We start from the raw sequence: 11,549 nt of genomic DNA, 5'->3' as shown, positions 1-11,549 counted from the left end.
GTGTAAATTGCAGGACAAAAACAATATATGTACATTGTCGGAAAATATAAAATGTATTTGTACTCGCTGCGAAACAGGAGAAAAGCTCGGAGAGCCTCGCTTTTCGTCCTGTTTCTAAAGCTCGTACACATACATCTTATATTTTCCGACAATGTACATACATTGTATATAATATATGTTATGCTTTAAATCTGTTATATACACCACTTGTATACATCGGTGAATGTCATAAATTTATGTGTTTTTTTAGGTACATATATATTCTGAATGACGGATTGATTTAATAGTCTTTTGGTTTTTTAAAAATGATGAACATTGAGTTTTGTAATTCATGTATTTAAATGGTTTAGTTATAATTGTTATTTTTAGATTGACACTTTAACAAAGAAGTCATCTAAATGAAAAGGCAACTGGTAAAAGTGCAAGAAAAACAAATTAATGTTGAAAAGAAAATGGATATTATGATTCAAATACTACAATAAAAAACAAATGAACGAAAAAAGGGAAGCCAAAAGATTAACGTCCCTGCACAAATTGCAGTAAGTAATTATTCATTGTTCAACTTTTAATTAACCTTTTCAAAATATTGCATATTGTACATGTAGTAGGGGATAGTTTATACAATTTTCATTTTTATGTATTGTATCATAACAACTTGAATATTCACTAAGTTTGCGAACCTAAAAATTCAATACTTAGCAAAATGTCATTTATTTCCTTTTTTCACGGATTACAATTTTTTTTCGGACTATGTACAAAGAAGTAATTGTGGTCGGCACAAGATTCGAATACATATTGCACACTTACATTTTGTGTTATAATTGTATAAATATTGCAAAATTTTAGACACTTTGATTACATGTTGTCGTGTTTTAATTAGAACGTAATGAAGTCGTGAAGTTAAGAATGTACATGTATATATATTTTATGTTTGCGACTTTCTACACATATAATTATATAACTTCAGTTCTCAGTTGTTCTTGATGCATGCAATTTAAATGCTTAAGAGCGTATCTTTTTCCTTTCAGCAATCAAGAAGGGATGGTTATCAGCAGGGTATTACTGAAAGGATTTCATCTGGAGAATAAAGAACGAAACTGGCAGTATTTTAAAGTATGTATATGAAATTAAATGTTTTAAAAGTTTCCTTGGAAATTGAAAAAATCTCATGGTTTGTTATTCAAACCAATGTAATTTAATATGTAATGTATGTCCACATTCATCATTAAACGATACGGTTTTTAGGGAAAATGCTCGATTTACGACATTGAAACAGATTTAATTTTGATCATATATCTACTTTGAATCATTAATTATGAAATTCTACTTATTCGAGTATAAATCTTAATTTTGTACACAGCTTTTGGGTCAATTTAAGTGAAAAGTTTGCAGGATATACATGTATATATGTATTTGGTAATCATAGTTCTATTCAGATTCAAACAACATTTTAGCACAAATTGATAATTTTACCGACATTTGTTACACTCTTATTTAAGGAAGCTTTGATTTACAGTAAGACTATTTTTCAAATTACTTTTTTTTAGATATAATTCTGCAGAGAACAAAGAGAAGTCTGGATTCATCATAGAATTTGTAAAAGGCCCAATATCCTGATGAAGTGGAGGGTGTTGTTAGAGGTTTGTAGCCCCCAACCCCCCAACCCTCAAACACAAAATAGTCGAAATTATAGTTCTGCAATACAATTGCTTAGCCTAGAAGGCATGTTTAACTGTCATATTAAGAATGACATCTAAAAAGTTAAAAGTAGTCAAATTCAGTTGATACTTTTTTTTATTTTTGAAAGGAGTGTTACGTTACTGAATAAATCCTAGCTTATGTTAACATTACATTGATTCTGTCGGCTATTTTTTTATAAGAGTGTATTTTTTTTGTGCTGTTTTAGGGAGCAACCATTTAACTTAAAGGGGGGAGGGGGTATGGTTTTTTTGTCTGAGTCAGATTTATTTTTTTCGCCCAAAGCGCTAACATTTTTTTTTTTTTGCAAAATTTAACACTATAAGGTATGGGGGAAATCTGGATTCAGAATATTTTTTTTAGGAAATAACCATACCCCCACCCCCTCTTTGAAATCACATGGTCGATCCCTTGTTGCTACACACCTGTATCTTACCTCTTTTTATTTCGAAACATGACGTTCCAAATTACCATTGAATTTACTTCATATGATTTCGGACCAAGTGTTGAAATGAGTAATCCCATTACCAGGGGCCTGTTTTTCGAAAGTATCTTATGACTTAGACATGTCTTATGATGGTCTTAGGACATGTCATAGTCGTTAGATATGTTGTCGTAAGTGTCCTAAGTTACGATATATCATAACTTTTGTCGTAAACTTAAGACACTAGCTCGCGACATGACTTATGATGGTCTTATGATTATCAACTAGAATTCTAATTACTTTTCATGTATAATTTCATGTACAATGTACATTACAATAAAAATAATAGTTGTGTTGCTCAGTCGGCAAAATATTTAGATTTATTCTTCTCCATTTTGCATTCAAACTTTTTGAATCTCCTGCGACGTAAAGTTTGGACTCCTTTTCTTACTCATGATTTTGAAAAATAAATATACATATTATTTCTTTCCTTATATATTACTTTATTTACGCATTTGCACGAGCATATAAGCAGACACTTTCAGTAATATTTTGAAACGCCATATAATTTCCATATTATAAATAAGTTTTATGTTAATGGATCACATACTAGCAAATGCATACTATCATATAACTTTAATAGATATATTTTGATTTCGATCATATCACATCAAGACATTCTACCATGGACTAACTAAGTGACACTGTTTAGTCTCAAATGGAGACAAGCAATTGTATGTTAAAAAAATATTTCTTTTAAATTGCCTTAAGTAGATTTTTTTTTGTAGAAGGGATAAAGACAAATTTTGAATCGTTCAAAGCAAAGAAACGAAGAGACGAAACTGGTAAACAAGAAGAACATAACAAGAAAATGGCTGTGTACAGCAAGATGAAAAGAGTAAGAACTGATTTTTTTATTATGGTGAACAATTCAGATATAACAGTCAACATAAGAAGCGGATTTAGACGGGAGTTTTATTTAATATTATATACTTATATCACTCTAAACAGGGAACCTCCTTTTAACTTCATTTTCTTTTTGCTTTTCACTAAATTCCTTTTGTGACGCTACAATAAAAAAAGGAAAAAGGTGACCATATCTAACGACGTCACACATATATATATATATACCTCATTTTGCAGATCAGTGAAAAAGTTTGTCTACGTAACGTCTAAACATCAAAATAGAAACAGAGTCCAACACCGAATCTCGTGCAATATAATATTTCTCCACTATTGAATTTTCAATACTCAAAAAGCTCGGCAGGCCTTCACTTGATGTAGCGGTAGAATTTCTCTCTCCCTCTCTCGCCGGTCGGGCTTTTCGATCGAGAGAGAGAGAGAGAGAGAAATTAAATGCTAGGAATTGAGTGTTCTGTTGGATTATATTATATTCATAAATAATATACAGCATGCTTTCTGTCACAGTAATCACTAGTATTGTTTTTACAGACTGCTTTTTGCTGAGGTTATAATAATAATAATAATAAAAATAATAATAATAATAATGATAACAATATCTTTATTGAAAGAGAGTTATTACGGCATATATGGAATCTATTTGTATGTATTCAAAATGAAATTCAAGGGATTTTGATTTGAGCTTTATTCTCTTTTTTTTTTAGAAATTAAACAACAGAAAAAAGGCCCTAAAAGTAAAAGTCCAGTATACCAGAGGAACAAAAAGAAAAGGGATCGAAAAGCCTTGTGGTGCAGAACATGTCTTATGAACAAACAGATTCATAAGACGAAGGATCGTTTATCGTCAGACCTCTGCCTTGGAGGTCTGACGATGTTGATAAATTAGTAAAAAAAACTAGACCAAAAACATGATGGTCAACTAACCAAGAGAAGGAGACGGCAGCAACATAAACGAAAGGTTGGGGCAGTTTCCTCAAGGATAAAACCAGAAGTCGTGCCAGGACATGAATGGGTGTTTAAATAGTTTAAAAATAATGTCAATGATTTAACTTTATTCGTTTTAAGTATACAAGTTTTACCGACCAAAGTAAATGCTACATGTAATTGTTAATAATTTTTACACAATTATTTGTCCCAAACTAAAAAAACAAAAAATCTGATATATCGTTCTATTCTTATATTAACATATTTCAGTCATCACGAAATCAAATAGATGCGAACAAAAAGAGAAAAAATACATCTTCATGTCGGATGTCAACATACCGTCTTCAACAACAACAAGTGGTTAAAAGGAGAAAGTTTTTGATAAAAAATAGTAAAGAAAAGTGCTTCTTGAAACAACAGTATTGTCGTAATGGGCAAAACTATTTAAAAATAACACGAACAATGTACATGTTATTGGCAAAACAAAATATAATACCTTTTTTGATTTGTAACCTAGCATCAAGGAAAATAAATGTTAAAAAAATATGTTTTTATAGAATCTTCATTTTTAGATGGAAAATCTTGTTTTTTTTTAAATATGGAAGTGATACCGAGAAAATAAGCAGTGTATTATTTGCACATAGTAGTAAAAAAAGAAAGAAGACAAAATGGTAATTCTTCGAAATAGTAAGAAACTTGGTATATATTAAATTTCAATGTTTTAAATATTCTTTTGTGCGTAATTATACAATATAAACAAGAAAAAGCTAGATAGCAGTAAATTTTATCTGGTACCCTGATGTAAGCAATCATACAATGCACGTATACACCAGTTGGTTTTACATTTAAAATTCTTGTTTTAGTGGTGAAGCTCTTCATTGTGTATTTGTTATATTATATTGATGTCCATGAGCATAATCAAATATATATTTTGAAATTGATTACACTGATAAAACATATAGACATGTAACTGGGATCTTATATGTGAATCTTTTTTTTTCAATTGATTAAAAACAGTAAGCAATGAAAGGGAAACAACTCTTGTTAAAATAGGAATATTTTTCGTATCTATAAAAATTGAAGAAATTTGGGTTTTTTTTTTAGCTTAAAGGTTTACACGTTTATAATTATTAACATTCTTATAAAAAATAAGTATTAAGATCTTGATTTTTTTATTTTAATAAGAAAGGGGTTGTATATAATTGGGTGCTTGTTAAACCCTCCAAATTACGTTGGATTTTATTATTCAGCTCGAATCTTTGTATTCAAAGGGAAATAACTCTTTCTATTAAAATAGTTGTTAGTTGTAATTAGGTAAGACAATCAAAACAACCACAACAAAAAGGATTCTGCAAATATGTTACTGCTTATTATATTTAAATACTCAGTCCTTTTACATCATGAAGTTGATATGTTTTTGTTCCTTAAAAACAGCTTTAGCAAAAACAAACAAAAATGCACAAAATTAGAGTTTTATAATTGTGTTATGTATGTAGATGTTTTTTTTAAATTATTATAGAACGGAATGTTAGTACTTTAATTTGTCATGTATTTGTAAATTGAAAATAATGAATAAATTTAGCTAAGATTCTAGATAATTGTTTTTTTTTTATTCAGGATTTCGCCATAGTCTAGATCTCCATTACGGGCAGCTTTTTTTATGAATTTCCAGTTGCTCCTCTCACTGTAATATCTTATATTTTGAGGCAATCATGAGTGTTTAATTCGAATTATGGGTTGTGGCAACTTAGGGTGTACAATTATGGCTTTGTTTGTTATACTGAAGTATGTTTGTATAAACAAATATATCTTGCATTATAATAGGGTTCGATTGTAAGAACTGTTACTGGTCATATGTGGATGAAAGCTGCAAATATATACTGTTTTCTGTCGTGAATTTGCAGGTCAATTGGCATATATTTGGTGCACCAAACACGGAGATTACAAAGATTTTTGATAGTAAATGGAGTCAAAATGAGTTTAAATTTGAAGTAAATCAAGTTATTTCACACATTAAATCTTTAAACTTGAAGTTGAATTTGATTTCAATTTGCATTAAATGAAAGTTGATCGTTGTATTAAATTTGTAACTCGATGTTGAATCAGATTTAAAACCACAGTAAACAGCTTACCGTTTGGAATATTATTGACTTTAATTTGTAGTAAATCATGTTTTACAGATTTTCTCTACATTAAATTTGATGTTGTATGTATATTAAACTTTGTTAAATTCGAACATTACTGGACAGTAAATCAGGTGTCAATTCATGAACTTACTGCGTCCAGTAAACTATTTGTAAACTACTATTAAACATTACGTTTACTTGAACTATAAACTACCAGAAAAAAAATAAACTCGGAAATTACGACTGATTTTTAAGTAGTTTATTGATATCTTAAATTAATACTTTCATGCAGTGTTTCCCGTGGCAGTCTAAATTTCTCCGACCTCAATCCCAGACGCCTCTATTACAGAACCTACCCATTGTATTTATTATTAATTTGTTCTCGTCCTGATTATGCATGAAATATTTGCCACACGACGTTAAGCAACCAACAATCAATCAATATATATTTATATATGAATCTTGAAAGTTTTTGTATTGTTTGTGCTTTGTCAGTGTCATATACAAGAGAGTCAATAACAAATTTTCAAACAATGCAATAATTTACAAAAAAACCTAGAACCGGTTTTATGAATCGGAATCTTGAACTCCATACAAATAGAATTTACAGTGAACGCAAATTTTAATCTTATGACGAGTTTCTTCTAATTGAAACCATATTTTTTTCTATTCTGTTATACGTATTACACGTATTATACGAAAGTATTGACATATAATTAATTAGTTTACAATCGGATTGATTATTAGAGAAAATTATCGGAATAGTCTTTTTGTCTTGTTGAAAATTGAAAATCGATTGTTTAAAACGAATGTTGAAATGGAATGTCGACTTCAAATGTTGACAAGAAAAAAAATGATAGAAAAAATTAACAAAAAACCAATTTGCATTTTAAAAAGCATGGCTAATTTTGAAAACCAATATTGAATGCTGAAAACAAATGTTGCATGTTGAAAACGAATGTTGAATGCTGAAAACAAATGTTGAATGTTGAAAATCGAATTTTGAAAACGAATGTTGAATATTGAAAACAATTATTGAATGTTAAAATGAATGATGAATGAAGAAAACGAATATTCAATGTTTAAAACGAATGTTGAACAATTGTTGAATATTTAAAATTTAATGTTGAAAATCGACTTGAAAACGAATGTTGAAAGTTGAAAACGAAAGTTGAATAATGAAAATCGAATGTTGAAAACGAATTTTTGTGTTGAAAGTTGGAAAAAAATTAAAGGAAAACAAATTACAAACCATTAGGGATATTGAATGTCGAGAATGAATGTTGAATGTAGAAATCAAATGACTTAAACGAATTTTGAATGTTGTAAACGAATGTTGAATTTTAAAAACAATTGTTGAATGTTAAAAAAATCGAATGTTGCAAACGAAAAATGAATGATGTAAACGAATGTTCAATGTTAGAAACGAATGTTGAAAATGAATGTTGAAAACAAATTTTGTATATTGAAAACGAATGATGCATGTCAAAAACGACTGTTGAAACTAATGCACAGTTAAAAACGGATGTAAAATGTTGAAAACAATTGCTGGAAACAAACCATTGGAAAAAAAATTTACAGAAAAAAGATGAACGTTGGATGTTGAAAACAAATGTTGAAAATTCAATGTTGAATGACGTAAGCGATTGTGGAATGCTGAAAACGTATGTTGAAGGTTGAAAATCGAATTTTGAAAACGAATGTTGAATATTGAAAACAGTTATTGAATGTTAAAATGAATGATGAATGAAGAAAACGAATATTCAATGTTTAAAACGAATGTTGAATGCTGAAAATCGAATATTGAATGTTGAAAAATAAATGAGCAAACTAATGTTGAAAACGAATGTTGAATATTGAAAACGAGTTGTGTATGTTGAAAATGAATTTTGAATGTTGAAAACGAAAACTGAAGTTGATTGATTGATTGATTGTTGGTTGCTTAACGTCCAGTGGCAAATATTTCATGCATATTCAGGACGAGAACAAGTTCACAATAAATACAATAGGTAGGTTCTGTAATAGATCAAGGGATTATGGTCGGAGAAATTTAGACTGCCACGGGAAATGAGGGTATATTAGATAGGGACAGAAATTTAGCCTTGCAACAGGTCACCTACGGACCCCTCTAAGAGTTGTTGCAAGGGTTCTTAACGTGCAAAGAGCGTGGCACTCTCTTTACACGAGGCATCGGATTTAACGTCCCCATTCTGACCGGACGTGGCTGCAAATTTGTACATCCCGCACAGCCAAACGGACGCCCCACTTTAGCACGGGTTTTACTGCCGGTCGGAGGAAGACCAATGGTGACCATACTTCTATTCCCCAGTCACCCTTGGGGGTAAACTGAAGTTGAAAATTGAATGTTGAAAACGAATGTTGAAAGTTGTAAAAGGAATATTGCATCTTGAAAACGCATGTTGAAAATGAATGTTGAAAATCGAATGTTGAAAACGAATGTTGAAAGTTGATTGATTGATTGATTGATTGTTGGTTGCTTAACGTCCAGTGGCAAATATTTCATGCATATTCAGGACGAGAACAAATTAACAATAAATACCATAGGTAGGTTCTGTAATAGGGGCTTCCGGGATTAAGGTCGGAGAAATTTAGACTGCCACCGGAAATGAGGGTATATTGGATAGGGACAAATTTAGCCTTGCAACAGGTCACCTACGGACCCTCAAAGAGTTGTTGCAAGGGCTCTTAACGTACAAAGAGCGTGGCACTCTCTTTACACGAGACATCGGATTTAACGTCCCCATTCTGACCTGACGTGGCTGCAAATTTGTACATCCCGCACAGCCAAACGGACGCCCCACTTGAGCAAGGGTTTTACTGCCGGTCGGAGGAAGACCAATGGTGACCATACTTCTATTCCCCAGTCACCCTTGGGGGTGTTGAAAGTTGAAAACGAACGTTGAATGTTGAAAACGAATATTGCATGTTGGAAACGAATGTTGAAAACAAATGTTGAATGTTGACAATCGAATGTTGAAACGGATGTTGAATGCTGAAAACGAATGTTGAATGTATATGTCACCGGATATATTTATCCATTTTGTTCATTATAAAGCATTTCATATTATTTGTGTTTTCAGTGTTGTATGTTTCCCATTCATATCATATTCATATTTCATATTCTTGATTCTTGACGATTGACGAAAATAGTTTTGCGCTGCGTATTTTGAAATAAACTATAGCTTTGTACGCTATGTTTTGCTTTGCGTACCAAATATTTAAATTAGTACAATAGAAAGGTAAAGCGATTCTTTATTATTATTTAAATGATATATATTTATATTCAAATAGCATGAGTTATGCATGAGCTCAAAGCGCGGCAATACTAACCATATATATATTAATACAATTTCACTTTTCGAGTTAGTCACTGGTCATTATTACAATCGGGGAGGCGGCAGACTAAAGTCACCGCTGCAGGTACTTGTAAATTTATTTATTCTTTTAGCTATGTTTAAAATGTTTCAATTAAAGTAAAGTTACTTTAGTATTTCATATATAGAATTCAGTATGGCTTGAAAGCCGCATTTTGGTATGTAAGTTAAAGTCAGAATAAAGCTCCGTTGCATGCAAATATTTCAGTCATATATATTGTTCATATTTATTGGAACATAATTGTAAACTTGGTTTACAATTTGTTTACTTGCAGATTATATAATAAAGTATATATAAATTGGACGACTCATTTAATGCAGAAATGGCCCACACGCATTACCACGACAAGTTTATGGGATTATGGTGACTTATTCCTCATCCCAAGTCGATGTATTATTGGTGTCCCATTTTTCCTGCGACATTTTGGAGGTTCCACCGAGATGGTCCAACTTTATATGGTTTTGACAACGTAGATTTCTACATTTTATAACTAGAATGATCTTGTGAAGTCCCGGTCCGTCATAACCAGTATTTGGCGTTTGCCGTTTATAATATTATACAGTCAAGTTCAAGAAATTAGTTCCGGAACAACGTACCGCTACTTCATGGTGAGACGACAACCATTTGTCAACTTTGATGTCAGCAACTGCTTTATATATTGTGAATTTTCGACTGTGAAACCCTGATGTTTGAAAGGTATATTTGAAATTCATATTTCTTATAATGCGCATATCTACCGGGAAACTCATACTACATCATGTAAATATGTTTGATGTTATTCATTATTAGTGAAAGTCAATTTACAAATTTCAACTGAAACATGCACGGTCAGCATACCTGTGAAGGTGAATGTGTATTGCTTTATCACGTGACAACCTAGACAACTGAAGGAATTTAATCGATCAACGTTCCGCACGGATGGAGAATTTTACAACTGTTGCCGGTGAACTGTAGTAGTATTTATTTGACATTCATTTATGAAAACAAATGTTATAAATATTTATTGATTTAAAAATTGTGTTTTTTTGTTTGAATATATTTTATCATCTTTACTGTATTTTACAGATTTGATTATTGTTTGTGCATGAATAGAAGCACGCACCTGATTTAACAAGTTACGCACTAATAGTTACATCAGCGACTTAAGAAAGCGACTTGCATTGACACAGACATATGAGTAAGTTCATCATCATTACATCATTTTCATTTCATTCATGTGTATTGTCCTTGTTTTGTTTTGTTTATTTGGTGTTGTTTTTGTCGTTGGTTAAAGTACAAGTGATGGCTGAAGCGGAGTCAAAACAAGGTTTAAGAACTGAACCTAAGGTTTCAGAAGAACAGGTTCAGAAAATGATTGAGTTTTTGAATCATAATACAAGCTTTAGAGTTGTAACATCAGATGAGTTTGATAAATTAAGTAGTGAGAAGCATGTATCTTTTGGACATAGTACTCCTATAAAGGGAACTACTGCTCATACTAAGCCTCCTTTGGCACCTGTTAGGTCTTCGTCTATAGCAAGAGTGGCAACTTATGCTGCAGGTTTTGGTAATAATACAACCGTTTCTTGTTCAAACTCTTCATATGCAAAACCCAAGATACCTGTATTTTCTGGGGAAGAAAAGAGTGAAGTGTCTTTTGACGTATGGAAGTTCGAAGTTAAATATATAATACGGGAAGGTAATTATACAGATACTATATTATTGCAGTGTATAAGAGGGTCCCTAAAGGGTAAAGCTAGGGGTTTATTGTTATCACTCCCAGATGGGGCTACACCCACACAGATTATTGAAAAATTAGATGGGATATATGGAAATGTGTTCAGTAGTGAAGCATTGCTTCAAAAGTTTTACATGGAAACTCAGAAACAAGGTCAGTCTGTTGCTGATTATGGTATGAGACTTGAAGATATTGCCCAAAAAGCTGTTGAAAAGGGTCAAATTAACTCACAGGCTAAAAACGACATGCTTAGATCAAAGTTGTGGTCAGGTCTCAGAGATCCCATTTTGAAAAACGCTAGTCGTTATAAATACGATACTGTTGAAAAATTTGATCAGTTATT

The 11,549-nt window shown here is 31.4% G+C and overlaps 1 long non-coding RNA gene across 1 annotated transcript; it reads left to right on the top strand.

The window, feature by feature from the left end:
- The first annotated feature begins 1,065 nt into the window (after nt 1-1,065).
- Nucleotides 1,066-3,012, top strand: LOC127717273 (uncharacterized). Its single transcript, XR_007989164.1, has 3 exons — nt 1,066-1,113; nt 1,548-1,640; nt 2,911-3,012. It is a non-coding gene; the product is annotated as an uncharacterized LOC127717273 (long non-coding RNA).
- The last annotated feature ends 8,537 nt before the right edge of the window (nt 3,013-11,549 follow it).

This window comes from Mytilus californianus, unplaced genomic scaffold (assembly GCF_021869535.1).
Source record: "Mytilus californianus isolate M0D057914Y unplaced genomic scaffold, xbMytCali1.0.p SCAF_96, whole genome shotgun sequence".
Lineage (NCBI taxonomy): Eukaryota > Metazoa > Mollusca > Bivalvia > Mytilida > Mytilidae > Mytilus > Mytilus californianus.
Note: the sequence above shows the minus strand (reverse complement) of the source record. Positions and strands in the feature narration are given on the sequence as shown.